This window comes from Oryctolagus cuniculus, chromosome 6 (assembly GCF_964237555.1).
Source record: "Oryctolagus cuniculus chromosome 6, mOryCun1.1, whole genome shotgun sequence".
Lineage (NCBI taxonomy): Eukaryota > Metazoa > Chordata > Mammalia > Lagomorpha > Leporidae > Oryctolagus > Oryctolagus cuniculus.
Genome location: NC_091437.1, coordinates 12,006,256 through 12,026,144, shown reverse-complemented (window position 1 = coordinate 12,026,144; position 19,889 = coordinate 12,006,256). Strand labels below are relative to the sequence as shown.

At 50.5% G+C, this 19,889-nt stretch overlaps 1 protein-coding gene across 9 annotated transcripts in view; it reads right to left on the bottom strand.

The window, feature by feature from the left end:
• The window catches only part of SNCAIP (synuclein alpha interacting protein), a 171,695-nt gene extending 154,141 nt beyond the window's left edge, over positions 1-17,554 (bottom strand). For 2 of the 9 annotated variants that reach the window (XM_051844129.2, XM_070076039.1), the window contains exon 1: positions 17,419-17,554. The gene's annotated coding sequence lies outside the window, so the exon portion shown is untranslated. Of the gene's footprint in view, positions 1-15,518; positions 15,733-16,358; positions 16,504-16,870; positions 17,014-17,243; positions 17,320-17,418 lie in introns of those variants that run through there. The other 7 variants (XM_051844128.2, XM_070076037.1, XM_051844130.2 and 4 more) reach the window with 6 other exon arrangements.
• Between the last annotated feature and the right edge of the window lie 2,335 nt (positions 17,555-19,889).

Sequence of the window (19,889 nt, the reverse complement as noted above, 5' to 3'; positions counted from 1 at the left end):
CCTGGGAAATTCATGTGGCTTTTAACTCTAAATCAAACATCACCGTGATCTGGGAAGCCTTTGGCAATCGGATCGCTTTCCTGCCCAGTAGTCCAGGTAGAGTTCGCCGCTCCCTCCCCTCCTTCCCACTATACTGCTTTTTCTATGCCTCCACCATCAATATTCATTTTTCTCATTCTTCATTGCATAGAAAGTTCTTAGCAGGAACATTCTGCAACCACACAGGAAAAGGTACCAAAGCAGCGTGCAGAACGACTGCAATGAAGTAACGCGTCCTACTACAGCTGCGAACACCACCACTTTCTCTGAAGACCCCTGGGCCACTTCTTTTTGGCAAACAGCTGCACAAGGTTCTTGGATATAATGTGTATTTTAGTTTGACCCACCAAGGGCCTTATTTTATGCCTACATCGCTGGTCCTCATGTTGACACAGCTGATGTAGTGAAAATAGTGCAATCATTTACAATAGTAACTACTATAAATACACATGTGTCTCTCAATGAAAATACAACTGCATTTCACGCGAGGCAAAATCGAAGGCTAGAACAAAGCCAGAGAAGTTTCATGAGGATTGAGTGGGGAGCATCATAGCACTGTGATACAATATCTCCTCCGGAGAGGAGAACCCAAGGACAGTACACAAAGAGTTGGCAAGTCTGTATTTTCTCAGTGTCCAACATAGCAAAGGACAGTTTTAACAGACAAAAGACAAGGGCTCTGCCTGGACTTGAACTTAAAGACTCAATTTATGCTGTGTATATGTGCTGAAATTGTGCACTATATCCCATAAAAACATACAGATATTATATGCTAACCAAACATATTTTTTAAATTTTTAAAAAAGAAAATGCTAACAATAAAGAGATTCATTCTTTTAAATTATTTTTAATTCCATTTTCCCAGAAAATTTTTTTAAAGATTTATTTATTCATTTGAAAGTCAGAGAGACAGAGAGAGAAAGAAAACTGCCATCTGCTGGTTCATGCTTTTGATGGCTGCAACAGCCAGGGCTGAGCCAGGCCAAAGCCAGGAGTCAGAAGCTTCTTCTAGGTCTCACACATGGGAGGCAGAGGCCCAGACACATGGGCCATCTTCTGCTGCCTTTTCCAGGCCATTAGAAGGGGGCTGGATTAGGAGTAGAGCAGCTGGGACATGAACTGGCACCCATATGGGATGCCTAGGTTGCAGGCAACAGCTTTAGCCACAATGCAAGACCCAAGACCCAAACTTTTAAATAACAATAATTCATTCTGAAGAATCGGCTCCTCTGGCCACAGGGTATTTGTTTTTGCTGACTTAGCTCCTTGCACAGAAAGGTCAGTCTATAAATTCTTATCTGTACTGACATCAAAAGACCTTGCAAACGGCTACTCCTCCCTGCGCTCTACTTCACTACGAAACAGAGACATTTCTGACACTCCCTTGTTTCCAGCTTGTTGGAGAAGACTTGGACAATTTTGACAAGACACTGAGAGATACATCCATGTGACTAAAATCTCAGTAAAAACCACAAATGTATTACCAGATGGAAAGAAGTCATAGTATGTTTTGTTTTTGAAACTGACCACTACTTCCTCAGGGAAACTGTTAGTTTTCATTCTTGAGAAACAGTTGAATGAATATACTGTATATTATAGAAGAGATTACTCTAAATATCATAGAGTGGCCTATTTGATACAGTTCAACAATGAGAAATCAAAGACAGAAGTCATAAAAGTGTGTATGAGCAGATAATCTGCTATGCAAGCATTAGAATGCTAGTCTTACGCAGTGTTAATTCCAGTTCTATAGAGACGGATATGTTCTCAAAAGACTTCAAAAAATTCAGTGCTAAGCATCATCTGTCTTGGAACTACCGAGAGGAATGTGGCATGGGAAAATGCTTAGCTCCAGTCCTCACAGCAATCAAGCTGGAGATACAGAGTTATCCATGATTCAACCCAATATCATGCAATGGTCACAAATAGGGTCTATTACTTTAGGCAAACACAAATAGTTTAAAGCTTTCTTTTCCAGATATGGTGTGACCATGCACTCTGTGCAAACAATCAAGTCAGGAAATCCTAACTTTACTTCTTAGGTCTACCGCTGCAGCACTGTGGGACCTTAGTCCTTCACAATCCTGTTTCACTTTTCCCTTTTTTTTTTTTTTTTTTTTTTTTTGACAGGCAGAGTTAGACAGTGAGAGAGATAGACAGTGAGAGAGATAGACAGAGAGAAAGGTCTTCCTTCCGTTGGTTCACCCACCAAATGGCCGCTACAGCCAGCGCACTGCACCAATCCAAAGCCAGGAGCCAGGTGCTTCCTCCTGGTCTCCCATGCAGGTGCAGGACCCAAGCACTTGGGCCATCCTCCACTGTACTTCCGGACCACAGCAGAGAGCTGGACTGGAAGAGGAGCAACCAGCACAGAACCGGCGCCCCGACCAGGATTAGAACCCGGGGTGCTAGCGCCGCAGGTGGAGGATTAGCCTAGTGAGCCACAGCGCCAGCCTCACTTTTCCCATTTTAAACATTTGCAAGATAGTGGATTTCTTCTCACCTTTAAAAAAATCTTAAACAATGTAACAACAACAGTGTAAACCCAATACTTGGTAAAAAGAAAAAATAAAGAAGAAATTAATGATGAGAATACTACTTAAATCATGTCAATCTTACAAGGACCTCTGCACAGGTAACCACACTGTCAGTTACAACAAGCAACAGTGGCATCCTCAAAAAATACAACTTGACGGTGGTTTAATAAAAAGGCATTTGCAAAAGACATGGCAGTGTTTTGGGAAACTATAAGAGATGGTGCAGTACCTTTAGCTGTAAGACTAGGTGGGGAACAGTTATCAGCTTGGGGAAGGGCACAGCTACCAGAACCCAGAGAGCAGGGTTAAGGAGACGGCTGCCTGCCAGCAATGGGGCCTTCAGTAGCAGGAGGTGACCTAGGTGAAGGGAGAGCCCAGGGAACAGTCCACTCATGCACTATGTCCAGCTGAGGATCCCACAGGCAAAGACTCAGCCAGAAGTCAGAGAACAGAAAAGCCTGCTGAGTCACTCCAGAGGCTAGTCTTCACCTATAGAACAGGCAGAAAAAGGTGGCACGGATCTGACAGCTACTGTCCCCGTTTACTCTCCAGCACCCAAACACTGCCCTGGAATAAATGAGGCAACAGATACGTCCTTGTGAATGAAAAAAACAAAGAAACCACATCAAAATAGCAAGAGGCTCAATAAGCCATCCCAAATCACACACACCATCAGAGCTGAGCCGAGCCTTGCTTTGAGGTTAAGGCCATGTTCAAAACCAGTATGTCCTCCTGCCTCCTGTTCGCCCAGTGTTTATCCCCTGCCATTTAGACACGGTCAATGTTTCAGGATTAATGCTCTTAGGAAGTTTGTAATCTGCATGCCCGTTTTCGTTATCTTACTTTTTCATCTCACTGTTTTCAAAACTCCTGCAAAGGATGGCCTTAAACTTCTTCCAATCCCATCACCCACTCCCACTTGTGGCTGAGCCATGAGACCTGTACCATCTGCCGTACTGCCCACTTGTCTGACAGTACCCTGCCTCAGAGGGACGTGCTGAGCGTAAGCAACACAGGTAATCTGGTATCTCTGACAGCAGTGGAGTAAGCACCCAGCCTTCTATGATGAACTCATCTACCTGCATTATATGTTGAGAGATTCATACTGATCACACAGTACATGCCAGACACTCTGCTTGACACTTGCACAGGTTGAGAAGTAACAACTGGATTTCTACAAGAATGAGTTGCTAATTGTCCAGAGAGTGGGGTGGGTAGAAGTGTGTTAACTACCAAGAGAGACCGGGGCACATCTGCTGGAGTGCAGCCTTGATGCTGGCCCCCAGGAGTACCTTCCCTTCATTCTAGCCAGGTTGTTCTTAGCTCGGACACAGGCTATAATCCTGTAACAAGTACATGTCATCCTAGCACTGACTTCATTCCTTGAGACAATCAACCACGCTGCTATTTTCCCCTCTCTTCGGAAGGGCCCCTGCTTGGACATGCCAGCCCTTGTATGCAAGGGCTTGCCTCAAATAGATCAAACAGGGATCTGTCCCTGTGGGTTTTTTCTTAGTTCTGCATATGAGTTGGGGAAGGACGCTTTCATGCCTAATCCTGACTGAAATAGCACACAGCAATCTTTCATCTTTACAGGGACAAGGCAAGTGAGCTGGCACAGCTACTCCCCTGCAGGCTGTGCAAGTGTCAGCTTTGCATTTTTGAAAGAACTATTGTACACTGCATCATGCAGTGAGGTTTGCCAAAGAGGGGAGAAAGAAAAGAACAGCAGAGTTGGTTTCCCACATGCAAGTTCTGGTGATTTTGGAAAACCATCAACCAGGATCAAATTCTGTCCTAATTTGCCAGTTCCCCACTGACAACACGAAACCCTCAATCAGCCTCACAATCAGTAGATTCAAAAGCAATCGATTTTTGTGATAATTCTAACTAATCAAAATTCATTTTACTGAAATCCCAAATACTCACCTCACGGTGCTTATTTCATGCGTCACTCTGGGTAAGATCACTCTGAAATACCCCCTGAATGTGTCCCTGGGTGCACACACCTGTGGTTCCCTGCCAGCAAGTGCTCCAAGCACACGGGACTTCTGCTGTGTGAAATGCACTTACACACGTCATGGAAAAGAGAGGCAACGGCGAGCTGGTCTCTGGGTGCAGCTCACACCCCTCTTCCCACCAAATCAGCCTGTAGAGCTGGAAGAGCCCTGCTGTATTTCCTAGCAACAGGAGTAAACACTGCACTCTATCCAGCGCCCAAGATTTGTAACCATGTTAATCTGTGAATACTCCACTTAATTAAAGATTATACTTTTAAATTGTGTTTTTAGTGCACAACAGCACTGCTAAATTATGAGTATCAGCGGCTGAGTGTGCTTACGTCTGCAGAACGCGTGGAATGAAAATGAAACATATATATCCATCTAGATATGACTGCTGTGCTCACAGGCGCTATTCTCCAAGTTCACGGGCCTTGGAGTTCATTGGAATTCTATGGTTAAAACATAGCTTGGAGACCTCATTTATGAAAATTCCTTTAAACCTTTCACCACTTTGACAAATCCAGTCCAAGTTCACTGAGCCAATTCAAAAGTAGCTCTCAGCCTTTTTATAGGTTTTCAATTACACCAACACAGCACTCCAGAGCCGACGTAGTTGAAGAAGTAAATTCTGGATGCAGGGGCCCGAAAGTTCTTTTTCAAGGGACCCAAATGAAAGCAGCCCTCTAAAAGCTGGAGCCAACAGATGCAAGGCTTTGTGTGTCCTGAACCGTCTCCCTCTTACGAAATACAAGATCACCAGATCACTTAAACGCGGCTTCTGTTACTACGTGATGTACGTTATGATCTTTCCAACTTTTAATAATTTACTCTACAAAAATATTGGCAGTACACCTCACCCTCAAACTATTCCAATAGCCTTTTTTTTTTGAGGAACGTTCAAAACATTTTCTAACTTCATTCATGCTCCTAATACATAATGAGGGACAGCCGGACACAGGTTTTGTACACGCTCAGAAACAAACCCAGAAGCAGGCTGTGAGCCATGCAGGTTGATGCCGGTCATCAGTGTGAAAAGCTGAGCTTAGATCTGATTCTGCTCTCAACTTCAGTGCCCTCGGTAAGGGGATCTGAGAGCAGGATACTCTTTTCTGAGGCAGAAATCCATTTTAAAAAGTTTCTGTGACTTAGTAGATCAAATATGAATATCTCTTTCCATTTACAAACTTTGAATTTATTTGAGTATGTGGTTACCGCAGTCCAGGACTACGGATCATTTAGAGTTGGCTCTACAAATCATTTTTTTAAATTATTTATTTGAAAAGCAGAGTTAGAGAGACAGAGAGAAAGACAGACATCTTCCATCCTCTGGTTCACTCCCCAGATGGCCGTAACAGCTAGGACTGGAACAGGCCGAAGCCAAAAGCAAGAAGCTTCTTCTGAGTCTCCCACGTAGATAAAAGCACTTGGGCCATCTTCTACTGATTTCCAGGGAGCTGGATCAGATGAGTAGCAGGGGCTCGAACTGGCTGGCGCCCACATGGGCCACTGGCATCAGAGGTGGCAGCTTTACCTGCTATGCTCAATGCTGGCCCCCTACAAATTATCTTAAGTGATACTTATCATTGGGGATAAGCAAGCAAACCTAACAGTTGCTGAGAAGTGCTTGCAAGCTTTAAATCCTGGATCTGCAGAGTCGAACCTCCTATGCAAGCTATAAATCTCCCATCCTCTCAGGGGGTGACAGTGACGCCAGAGCCACTGGGAGCACGGCACAGTCACGGTAGTGGCTCTGTCACTCCCCGGCACTATGAGTCTGCCCTTGCACGGTTAATGGTCTGTATGTCAGCTAGCCTTTTGGTAATCTCACAGCAGGCTTGCTGGCTAGAAAAGTCTTTGTTGCTGTGTTTATTCTGTCCTGTCCTGAAACCTATTATAATTTTATATATCCTGTTAATGAAACCTATTATAATTTAATCTCTAAGACTGCAAATTCCTCTAGTATTCGATATTTGAAGAGGTGAAGTCAAAAGCTACACAGGATGTGCATGGGCTCACATGACTGTGCAATCTGGCTCCAGGTTGGTTCTGTAGCCCTGGTGGAGCTAGGAGATGGAAATGAGGGCTCGGAGACATCCTTTACATGTTATGTCCTTCAGAGCCTGGGCCACACATAACCCTTCCTCATTTATCTGCGCATGGTCACCAGGGCTGAGTGCTACTTCTGGGTCTACAAACACTGAGTGCCATCGCTGGGAGAGGGAAGATGACAGAGACACAATTCCCACCTCACAAGCCCAGGCTGGAGTACACAGGTGGCCGTGAGTGCATCCTGTATGGGCAGCAGCAAAGGTTAGAGCTGAGTGCTCACGGAGATACGAGGGTGGTGGCCAAGTCTGCCTGGGGACCCCTCAGGGTCTGCACCTGCTGTTGGCTAGGGGACCAGCAGCCACTGCGGCTACTGGGCACTGACAATGTGGCGGGTCTGAGGGTAGGTGGAAAATGCCAAACATGAAGACACAGTATGAAAAAGAGAAAAGAACGTAAGATATCTGGCTAATGATCTTTTTTTTTCATTGATTACATATGGAAAAACTAATATTCTGGACATATTCTACTAAAGAGAATTTATTAAAACTGAACCTACTTTTCTTAAGGCACCTACTAGCAAACGCAAGATCGTCCACATGGCTTGGATTCATGGGTTCTATCACATTTCTATCTGCCAGGGCTGGTCTAAGCCACGAGCAGACAATGCTGGTGATGGGGGGGGGGGCGTCGTGGGGGGACCCGGGGGAGGCTGCCTGCAGCCTGAGGAAGAGGAGCCCGCACACAGGGAAGCCATTGGGACTACAAGGAGGATGCACTGGCTGGCAGGCGCTCGTTTCCTGAGGGCAGCTTGGCTCCGGGTTCATTTCCAGCAAAGCAAGCCCAGGTCATAAAGGCCAGGATAACAACATCTGGAATAAACCAGAAGCAGCTTGCGGTTGGCAGTGAGGAACATTCTACCGGGGATGACCAGTGCGTTACCCCTGTCCTCACTTCGCCTGTGGTTAGGGCACTTGGTCACTCATGCCTTCTCGGCTGCAGTGGGGAGACTGAGAGGAGCTGTTGGGTATGGGGTTGCCCCTGACTGTGTCAAGTGAGTCTGCAGAAACCCAAAGCCCTGGGCACATCCTGGAGAGGTAGAGACCAGGCTTCAGGACGAGAGTTTTAAAGCTGCAAAACACAAAGAAACTCTAGTCGAATACTTCCTTTCTCGTAAAACTTCTAACACGTTATTTAAATTATTTATTAGCTCTCCTCCTGGCAAGATAGAAGCTAAATGTAAGTAGCATGAGCTTAGGATCCCATCTGTCTGCTCCGTGCTGTGACCGCAGGGCAGAGCAGGCAGAGAGGCCTCAGTCAAGGTCTGTGGCAGGGTCACCAGGAGACTCTGCAGCCACTTTATTGTTGGGAATGAGACAGGAATGCACCTGCAGATGACCGGACCTGCAGTGCCGCCCCTCTCGCGGTATTCTCCGCTGTGTGTGAGAAGGCTGTGAGGGTGAACCAGAGCAGAGAACCTCACAGTCCCCCTGCTCCTGCCCTGGACACAGGCCAGAGGCGCTTGCGGCAGAAGCAGCCACTTAACCTACATTCAACGGGGATGTTGGCGGCTGTGGGAAGTCTGGACTCACACAGGCCCCAGGCTGCCCTGGCACAGGTCTTCTGTCCCACAGGGAGGATGAGAGAACAGGAAGGCAGCCTGAAGCAGCCGGGACCAGATCTGGGTTCTGCATTTAATTCCATTCCCACCATTTGCCAGCTGGGAGACTGAGTAAGTTCCTGCTCTTGGCGTCGTCCTCCATCCTTCACATAGGGCTCAGAATGCATGACTCCGAGGGCTGGTGGGCTCTCCTGTGCTTCTCTCACTAAGGTATGGCCAAAGGCAAACACTCGATAAATATTTACATGTAGACACTCACAATGGCGAGAATCTTTCCTCTGGATGGCAGCTTTTGACCAGGGTTTTTAACCCGGAGCACATGGAGTCCCAGCAAATCCAAAGACAAGACACAATGGGTCCCTGACACCTCTGAAATGAAATACAACGTGGTATGTGTGCACAGAGGCGTCATCAGAACCACACAAGGTGCTCAGACTGAGCACGGTTACCAACCATGGGGCGTCTGGGGCTTCCAAAGCGTGCAGCTCCTTTTAGGTGTTCCTGAAATGCGTTCATGAGTGACTCTCAAAACCAGCATTTTCCACACCTGCTTCAGAAGCCTGCACCCTGTACACAGCAAGACAACCTTCCGAAAAAGCTCTAGGGGCCAACAGCAGCACATCCGAGGACGGCAAACAGATGTCTGAGGCAGAGACTCATTCTAACTCCAACTTTGTACCAGAGCTCTTACCTCCTCAGTGTACCTCTTCCCATAGTCTCTCTGACTTAACTGATGGCCAACGGAGGCAGCTAGGATGCTTTAGGATTCTTTTTTTTTTTTTTTTTTTGACAGGCAGAGTGGACAGTGAGAGAGAGAGAGAGACAGAGAGAAAGGTCTTCCTTTGCCGTTGGTTCACCCTCCAATGGCCGCCGCGGCCGGCGCGCTGCTGCCGGTGCACCGCGCTGATCTGATGGCAGGAGCCAGGAGCCAGGTGCTTCTCCTGGTCTCCCATGGGGTGCAGGGCCCAAGCACTTGGGCCATCCTCCACTGCACTCCCTGGCCACAGCAGAGAGCTGGCCTGGAAGAGGGGCAACCGGGACAGAATCCGGCGCCCCGACCGGGACTAGAACCCGGTGTGCCGGCGCCGCTAGGCGGAGGATTAGCCTAGTGAGCCGCGGCGCCGGCCGGTAGGATTCTTTAAAGTATTTATTTTATTTAAGACAAAGAGATGGGCCACTGCTGTGGTACAGCAGGTTATGTCCTGCTCCGGCAACCCATGCTGGAGCACCAGTTCAAGTCTTGGTTGCTCTGCGTCTAACCCAGCTCCCTGTTAGTGGATCTAGGAAAGCAGTCAAAGATGGCCCAAATACTTGGGTGCCTGCCATCCACATGGGAGACCTGGATGGAGTTCCAGGCCCCCTGGCTTCAGCTTGACACAGCCCAGTCTGTTGGGACCATTTCAGCAGTAAACCGGTGGATGGAAGCTCTGTGTGTGTGTATGTGTGTGTGTATGTGTGTGTATGTATATGTGTGTCTCCCTGTCAATCTTTCAAATAAGTATTTTTTAAAGAAATATGAAAAAGACACACACACACAGAGAGAGAGAGAGGGAGAGAGAAACAGAGACAGAGAGAGAGACAAAGAAAGAGTTCTTTCATGCATTATTTCACTTCCCAAATGCTTGCAATAGCCAGGACTGGACCCAGCTGGAGTCAGGAACTCAATCCAGGTCTTCCATTTGGATGGACAGGGACCCCAGTGCCTGAGTCATCTCTGTCGCCTCCCAGGATGCGCACTAGTAGAAGCTGGAATTGAAAGCAAAGCTGGAGTGAATCATACACAACAGTCCAGGGTGCGCGTTAGCAGAAGCTAGAATTCGAAGCAGAGCTAGACTCCAACCCAGGTATTCCAGTAAGATAAATGGTGTCCGGAGCAGCAGCTTCACCACTGGTGCCAAATGTCTTCCAAAGCAGAAGTCACTTCATCTTTTAAGAACAAGACCAGGGCTGGCGCTGTGGCATAGCGGGTAAAGCCACCGCCTGCAGTGCCGGCATCCCATATGGGCGCCGGTTCAAGTAGATGACGACCTAATTGTTTGAGCTCCTGCACCCACAGGAGGTCCTGGCTCCTGGCTTCTGACTTTGGCTTGTTCAGTGCTGGCCGTTGCATCCATCTGGGGAGTGAACCAGCAGATAAAATCTCTGCGTTTGAGTGTGTGTGTGTGTGTGTGTGTGTAAGTGTAATTCTGCCTTCTCAAAAACAAAGAAAACAATTCTAAGGTTTCCAGTAGGCCCTCAGCAGAGAGAATCTGACAGACACTATTAAATAGGCTCTGGGATGGCAGGAAGGAAAACGACTTCTCACCTGGTCTCTGAATCACAGATTTCAGCTTAGAGATTTACTTTGGGCCACTGATATTTTCCAGCCTTTTTTTAAGGTCCTGTCTAGTGACCAAGTAAAAACAAGTGCGCACACATATGGGAACACTACTGAAGAGGTGTCAGCTTTCCCACGTGTTCTAAGAGAGCCTGTGTCCACGTCCGAAATTCTGAGACACAAGCGTGTGCACCAAGTGAAAGGAAACAGGGTAAATTTAAAACCACCGGAAAATCTAAACACGAACAATTCAGTGTGCATTTTTCATTCATTCATTTAAAAATTATGGCGCCTGTACAGGCTGGGAGGCACCAGGATAAGCACGGGGATCCACCAAATGCTGCAGTGAGAAAACAGCCATGCAAATGCACAATGCAGGATACGTTCAAGGCCAGAGCAGCTAGAAGCCACGTGCCCTCGCCTGCCCACGCCCTGCCCTGCCTGAAGAGGGCAGGACCCCTGGAATTCACACTGGGAGCTGGGCTTCCCCGGGGCTGACCAGGTTCTGCCTGGTTCTCAGCTGGGCGTTCCCGGAGTCACCGTGCAGCGAGAAGATCCCTGCAGCGGTGAGGCTCCATGGCAAGCAGAGCCTGCAAGTGGCCTCCTCAGAGGTGACCTGCGACCAGGGAAACGCAGAGAGGGAAACACAGGAGGCCTTGGTGACTGAAGCGGTGGTGAGGACAGACGTCGATCTTCTCCCAGGCCTCTGGCTCAGGGTGGAGTGAGAGATGATGCGTCCTCCCGGGGAACACAGACGGAGCAGCAGACAGCCGCCGCTTCTGCTTGCACCGCACACGCTCCCTCTGCACCAGACTGTCTTTCTAAAGCCGCCCCTCTCTGCCTTGGGAGGTCTTTGCCGACTGCCCTTCCCAGCATCTCCTCCACCCCCAGCGCCACTCGGCACACAATTACCCTCCCCTTCCCAAAGGCTCCAGGACCGAGCATAGACTCAGAGCTGAGCCAAGTGGCAGGGTCCAATCTCCGGCCACAGGACCTGGTCCAGCCACGCATGTGTGACCACAGGTGACTGCAATCAATTAATCCTGAATGCTTCGCTCTTCCTGCAGGGGTTAAGCCTGAAGCTGAGGATGACAATTCTGTCACCACAAAGAAGGCTGGCAATCAGAACTGGATTCTTTACTGGGGTCTGTACATGACCCCTCCTTAGCTAAGCAGTATGAGCTGGGCTCTGTCACTCAGAACCATGAGCCTGACAAACACAAGAGGAAAGACAATTATGTTTCAAATATGAAAAACAAAAAAGTGTATTTTCATGAGTGGCAGATTAAAAAAAAAAAAAAAAAGCCCTGTGTGACTGTGATGAGAGTGCCTTAAAGCATTTAAATCTACAAAAGGCACTTAGGGACTTTATAGCAAACTCTGCCCTGAATAATGAAAAGCCAGACCAGACTGTTTTAGAAAACGTTACTGCACCAGATAATGGGACATTCATTCATTCAATTAACATTTATGGAGTATCTTCAGGGTTCTTAGCCTCACGCAGTAAAAACTATAAAAGTGTATGCTGGGCTTGAGCTGGCCCATCCCCTTGCATACAGAGCAGCTGTGCGAGTTGTTTAGACCAACCACTGTGTGACGTCAGTGAGGCCAGGTGCTCCTGTCTGGCCCAACAGCTGCACTTGGGAGGTGAGGGCACCACCTGAATTTCTGTCTGGCCATCTATAAAAGGAGATGGGTAAAGCAGCAACTCGAATGAGCCTTAGGTGAAGGAGAGAAAGACAATGTGTTTAGAATTCCTCTCCCCTCTAATAAAAAGTCCACTAACATTTATGGAGGAGCCTGGATGACACACTGGGCCAGCCAGACCTTTTTTTCTTCATTGACTTTCCCCAAGAAACCCCAGCACTAGGACGAATCTGACTGCACCGATACACCTGTGTCTCTGTGCGAACATGCCTAACTGGGCACTTCTGGCTCTGGGCTTTTCTCCACAAGGCCTGAAGGTCTACGGTGAGCTGCTGGCTCTGGTGTCCAGCACCACTCCTGCTGACATCGCTGCCCACTGTGTGCCGTCTGATGGGGCTGTCCCCGATGCTCCTGGCACAGGCATGGGCATGCCACTCACCTGGGCCAAAGTGCCTTCTTGCCTGAGACGCTGGGTCCGAGGGCAGACCGCTGGGTATGCCGTGGGACAAACAACATCAGTTCTGCTGCCCTGACCCTCAGAGCAGCTGTTCCCACGTTGCGAGTGGTCCTGCTGGCTTCCCTCTGACACGTCCAGGAATCCTCAACGTCACCTTCTGCTTTACAATGACAGGAACTGACCTATACACCACAGGGCACTGCACCTGAAACACCACACGCCGGCTAGCGCTTATAACATGCACTTGCCGTTCACAGAGTGCTTTCCCATCTGATTTCTCTCTTTTAATCAACCTTTCTGGTACTGAATTTTTCCCTGCCCTCAAAATAAATCACCTATTGATTTCTCTATTTCTCACAACAACACAATCAGTCTTTCAGCCACTTAAACTTTTTAAAATTTCAGAGCGATTTTGGGTCTAGGCTTTCACGAACCACACCCCCCCCCCCCCCCCCCCCCCCCGGTTATCAGTCACCTAATCCTAAACACGCGATCTCCTACATCGACCCCTTCATTTTCATTCCCTGCCTCCACCTGGGCTGGAGGCTGCCTCGCCTCCCAACCACACTCCAAGCTCCAAGGACTCTGCCTGCCATCACCAAGCCCTGCCAGCACCACCGTCCAAAGAACGCGCCCCTCCTCTTCCACCCATGGTCTGCAGAACAGACTGCAGGACAAAGACCCACCGGCAACTCCTCAACAGGAGTCCTGAGCTGCCCCCTCCTCTTCACTAGAAACAAGCGTCCTCACAGACGTAAGAGGCTGCTCTCCACCGAGGCTGAATCTTCCTACAGCCCTGGAATCTCAGGTGATCTCGAGACCTGACATGGTCAACGGGAGAACAGCTGATGGCCGGCAGCAGAGGCTTAAAAGAGGGGCCGGTTCTCTCCATTCTTTCTGTGCTCTCGGAACGCTGCTGCCTGCCACAGAAAGCAGCCCTGGCTGGTCTAGTGCAGCGTGGGAGGGACAGGGCCTGCTCACCGGCTAACACTGCCAGCACCCTGAGAGCTGCCAGACATGAGTAAGGCTATCCACAGCCATCCCACCAGCCGAGTGACGCCTGGGGGCACCCAGGAACCCAGGCCCAGCCGCTGCCCAACACAATGGGGAGCTACAGGGATTGCCTTCGGCAGCCACACCTTGGGGTGATCTGATCTGCATCAGGGACAAGAGATAAAACATGCAAGCTGACTTGGTCCCTTTCTCCTCCAAATCCTTTTCAATTCCTATTTAGCATACTGGGTACTTAATCACAAGCCGTCCTGTCTCCTTCCTGTTTTGTGTCATGATTGATTTTTCATGTGTTCCCCACTCCGCAAGTTCCTTGTGAAGACACTGCATATGCTCGTCTTTATACTCCACATATGCGCACAGTGAATGACGATTCAGGACTCCATCAGCACTTTCCCAGGGCCCAGCTGCCAATCCTATCAATTAACAATCACCACTGCAGCATACATTTTGATCGTTAATTTTAAAAGCTTTAAAAAGCCACTAGGATGTAAGTCATAAATTGAAACTGAGTAGTCTCACCTATAAAAAAGGGTAACTCAGGCATAGTACGTATTCTCCAGCAGCTAATTTGTGGATTCATTTGCGGGGGGAAAAAACCTGCAAATGAATCTGCAAAACAATGAGCGGAGCACGAGGAAACAGGCATGTGAGGGTGAAAGTGTCACAGAAGCAACTATGTGAGTTTCATCAGGATATTAGTCTCTTCCAGGACATGCATTTTTCCTATGAGGTTTCCAACTGTAAGCTGACAGATTGCCAAAAACCAAGGCTTCTATTGTAAGTGTCACCATTCCTCTTGTTGCTCTTCAATTAGGTTTTGCATTTAAAAGAGACATTCCCCTGTGTTTCTTATAATGACGCACCTGTTCCTTGGGAGAATGCCTCCTTTGACAAGAAATGCCTTAAATCTGGCAAGAAAAATGGCTCCAGGCTTTCTGTGATAATATCAAAGATCATTTGTTTGTATTAAATGTTTGTGTGGGTTTCCCTCCTCTTAAGAGCAGTAAAATACTGCTACAACCCCTTCCAAAACAATACACACAGATTCTTGGCCTCTCTTCTACATTTCCATGTACACCTGCACTACAGTAAGGGCCTGCAACTAGCAAAGATGGGATAGAGCAGAGAAATTCATTTGCTCTGGTCACTTCCTTTTAACACCAACAAACAGTAAATGTCAAATTACTAAAACATTCCCAATTTACTATATTACAGCCTTTCCCTCCCCCACAAAATACTTACTATGGAAAAAAGAAAAGTTATATTCAAAACAACATCCCTTCTTTTTAAATCCTTTCAGTATTTTATTTCTGTGATGTCCAAAGATCCTTAATATCTTCAGATCTTTTCTGGTTCCATACCCAGAAGTCACACATCTTCGGTCACTGATTACTACGCCCTCCAGAGGCGTAAAACTTGAAACACATTCAAGGTGTTTCCCTACCCCCTAACCAAGCTGTAAGTACATTAACATTGAGATGCATCAGAAACAGCCTAGAGGCAGGTGTTAAGCCACTGTCCCTGACACCAGCATCCCATACCAGAGCACAGGTTCAACTCCCGGCTGTCCCACTTCCCAACCAGCATGCTGGTGACACTCCTGGGAAGGCCGTGGAAGACGGCGCTTGGGCCCCTGCCACATATGTGGGAAACCAGGATGGAGTTCTTGGCTCCTGGCTTCAGCCTGGCCCAGCCCTGGCTTTTGTGACCATTTGGGGAGTGAACCAGTAGATGGAAGCTCTCTCCCCATAATTCTCCCTTTCAAATAAAAAAATCATAAAAGAGAAGGCAGCCCACCCTCAAAGAATGCATACATTAGCACACTTGGGTCCTGTACCTTCTTCTCTTTGCCTTGACTGGCCCAGCTCCGGCTGCTGGGGCCATTTCGGGAGTGACCCAGCAGATGGAAGACATCTCTGTCTCTCCCCCTCTCTTTCTGTGAGTCTGCCTTTCAAATGAATAAACAAATTAATAAAATAAAATGAAATTTTCAAGATGTACAAACGCAATACAAATGGGAACTGGGGTCAGCACTCCATGCTCCATGATAAAAGATATATATGTGTGTATATATATATATATATATATTTTTTTTTTTTTTTGCCTAGGATTGAGGCATGAAAGCAGTGTCTGCAAAGTGTGTGGATTGACACCTGGGAGACCTGACACGGCCTGCACACACATGCAGCCCTCCTCAACCTCCCCAGGCAGCCCTGATGTGTCTGCTAACTGCGCCCTGGCCGCGCTCCACGGCACGTGGTGTGTGGCGACACTGCCCCGCAGCGGGGCTCTTTGATGGGCACTTGTCAGTCATCGCCCAGAGGAGCGCCCGGCCTCGAGCCGGCCAAACGCGGCCCCGCGCTGCCAGGCTCCCCTAATGAACTTTCCCAAGGAAAGCGACGACGTTCCCACAGGAAAAAACAACGCGCTTCCCCCTCCCGGCGGCCCACTGGAAACCAGCAACAATGCCGCTGCCTTTTTGTTTCCTAAAGACTTTTCTTCTTCCCCGCGAGCAGCAGCGTGTTCCTCAAAGAATGCTAGTATTTCCTGTGGAAACTGTATGGCTGCCAGCAGCGGCTCGCAATTCTCCCTTTTCTTTTCGTCAAAACGAAATACACAAAACGTGGCAGCTGACAATAGCCCCCCCCACACCCCCGAGCCGGTGCCCCCCACTCACCACCACCTGCACGGGAAAGTCATCGCCCCCGGAGCCAAGGCCCAGCGACACGGTCCCCGCCCGCGCCGCCACGCGCGCCCGGGGCGCAGGACCGCGCCGGCGGGGGCGCCGGGGGGCCGCGGGGTGCGGGCGGGGGGCTGCGCGCCCGGTGCCCGGCGCCCCTCGCCGCGGACCCTGGCGCCGGGCACTGCTGCTGTCCCGAGCCCCGCGCTCGGCGGCCGGGCGCCGCCGCTCCGCCCCTGCCCGCAGCCCGCACACGAGCCGAGGCGGCCGCGAGAAGAATAACCCGCGAGGCGCGCGCCGAGGCGCCGCACAATCCCGCGGCCGCCGGGCCGCCGCCGCCGCCGCCGTTACTATAGCGATCTCCCCGCCCAGGGCCCGCGCCACTCGCGGCACAAAGGGGGCCCGCGGCTGGGGCAGCAAAGGGGCGACACCGCCCGGGGTCGCCTGGTGCAAACTTGGAAAAGGCTCGACCGATCGATCGCGCGGCTGGTTCGGGGACCCGGACTCACCGCGGGGTGGCGGGGTGGCGGGGTGGCGGGGTGGGGGGAGATCGCGTGGAGAGACGGACGGACGGACAGACGGACGGACGGACGGACGGACAGCGGCGGGAGCTGGAACAGCGCGACCAGGCGGGCGGACGGGCGGGCGGCGGAGGCGCTGCCGCGGCCCCGCTACGTCACAATGCGGCCGAGCCGCGGGCGCCGCTCCCCGGGCCCCCCACGGGCGCGCGCGGGCGGGGGGCAGCCCCGGGGCCGGCGCGGACACACGGCTGGGGGCCGGAGGCGCGGCCGCCGCGGGCCAGGCTGCGGGAGCCGCCCCGCGCGCCCGAGTGACAGAGAGCCCTCCCCGCCCTCCCGCGCGCCGCCCCCGCGCCGTCCTCACCGCGGCCCGGCGCCGGCCCGCCAACCTGCTCGCTCTCCGCTACCTTTCGCTCCACCGCCTCCTTTTCCCTGGCCAGGGCCCGCCTCTCCTCCCCGCCTACTTTGTGGCCCCCGCTTCCCACTTTCTCCTCCCCGCCCGCCGGCCTCGCCCCCCTGGAAACGCCGGCGCCCCTCACCGCGCGGGCCGCGCGTCCACGGCTGCCGCCTCCCGCACGCACGCCCGGGGCCGGGGTGAGGGCTGGGGGAGAAATTCGGGCAGGGTCCCGGCGACAGCGACGTCTTCCGCCCGGCGCGGAGCTGCCAGCCAGCCGCGACCCCTCCGGGGGGCTTCGCTCGGAAGGCTCCGTGCGCGGTGCCGGGGGTGGAGGAGGAGGAGGAGGTTTGCTCTGAAGTCGCGGCTTTCACCCCAGCCCTTCGGGGTGCCGACGTCCACGCGCGGCTACATTAACTTGACTTTTGCATCGGTGGGCCGAGGCGGGGGGCGGCGGCGTCGTCTCTCCTGGCTTCCGAGATGCAGGCTCGCGACGACCGCCGCGCGGTTGCTGCCTTGGCAAAGCTCTCCATGGTTTTTAAGACATCTCCTTCCCCCGGGCGAGACGCCGCCAAGTTGGCTCGGCAGCGCCCGTGAGGACCACCCTCGGGTCCCCCGGGCGCGGCCACTGCTGGCCGGCAGGGCGCTGCCCCCCGGCGACGGGGAGGAGGCTGGTCCTGGGCGGTGTGGGGCCGTCCTGGCTCCCAGGCCCGCCCCGGGGGACGAGATCCCGGGCACCCCAGCTCCGTCCGGGCGGTGGCAGTGGGCTCTGTGTCCTGCGTGGGCCTGACGGGGACAATCCGCGATGGGAGGGAAGACGCTGGCTCTTGAGACTGGGTCGAGTCTCCCCAGGAAGGGGCAGGTCCCTGCCCTGAAATGACCAGGGCGTTGAGGTGGTGGAAGAAGGTTCACTTGCTGTGAATTCCACTTCCCACTGAAAATCTCAAATTCTCTCTCGGCTTCTGCCATGAACAGCCGAAGAGTGTGTCCTGCGCTGTTGTCACGTGTTTACTGTAATTTCTCATGTATGACACTTCACATAGGTGGAAAGTGGTTTCACAATTTTAAAAACACACGTTATCCCGCAGTAGAAAATATAAAATCAGATGACATCATAGGGTGCTAAAAATACTTGAAAATATTGGGTTTAATTCACTCACATCTGGTTAAAATAAAAATGCTTTTTTTTTCCTAGTGTAAACTCTGAGAAAAGCACATCGTGCTTCTATCCAGTAGATGGAAATGGTGTCGCTGTTGACATGACCAATGAGAACTGTATTTTCAGTCCCTTCGTCTTGAATGTTTTGACACCTTGTTCTTTTATTAAATCAGATTGCACTTTATTGATAGAATCATTGACTAAGGAATTCTAACTATGTATCTCTTCCAACTGTCCTAAAAATCCACTGGTTCTAACAATGAGCCAGGTGTTAACTCAGTATCAAGGATTCAACCAGAAAAGACTTGGTTGTGTTGTCTGAACCAAAAAAAAATGGGTTGTCCTGGAAAAAAATTGTTATTATTTTTTTTTGCATAGCCAAAGCAGTTTTGCATGCCGTCGTGTTACAAAGTCATCTTTAAGATGTTTCAGATAGTTTCCCCTGTTTTTTGGAGTTCTTTTGTTATGTTTTTCTGTTTCCAGCATGTTTTTGATTACATATTCAAAACCATTGTTTCCATGAGATGATTTTTACACTGTGATTTCAATCGGTGCCTGTATACACTTTCCCACGTAGGCTGAGAGTTTGCTTTGGTCTGGACTGCGTGTTGGTTTGCTTCTCCTGTGCAAACCGTTGCCAGATCCAAACCACCCGTGGATAATACACCCAAGCGTGGCTGAGTTGCAACAGAGCTGCTAGATGTTAGATTGGGTGACAGAATGCTAGCTTCCTTTACCTATGTTGACTTTTTTAAATCAAGTAATAAACTGCTTTTTTCCACATCCGTCTTTTTTTGGTTTAAGGTTTATTTATTTATTGGAGAGGTAGAGTTACAGAGCGAGGGAGGGACAGACAGAGAGGTCTTCATCCACTGGTTCACTCCCCAGATGGCCGCAGTGGTCGGAGCTGGACCTATCTGAAGCCAGGAGCAGGGTCCAAGCACTTGGGCCATCCTCCACTGTTTTCGGAGACCATTAGCAGAGAGCGGGCTCGGACCTGGAGCAGCCAGGACTCGAACAGATGCCCGTATGCAGTGCCGGTGCTGCAGGTGGACACTGAACCCACTACGCCACACTCTGGCCCCTTGCCTGATCCTTGAGTCATCCTTACTGACCATGGGGCTGTGATAGTCCTCTGGTCAACAGCTGTCTCCACGGGCGGGTTAGTACCAGTGGAGTGTCTTTGCAGCCATAGCTGCGGGCTGTTTCCCGCCTTTACACGCACTCCACCCATGCCTGCCACAGAAGAGGGTTTGCTCTCAAAAGCACTCAGCGCATTTGCGCGCCTTGTCCGCCTCTTACTCTCTACTGCTCCATTGTCACTTCCCATCACAGTGGCAGGGAGTTCACATTCTGCATATTTGGATCCTCAACACTGAGCACATTTTTATAGTCAGAGTTAGCTACTGAAAATAATTAGTAGAAAAGCACATTTCACTGCCTATCATCTGCCAAAG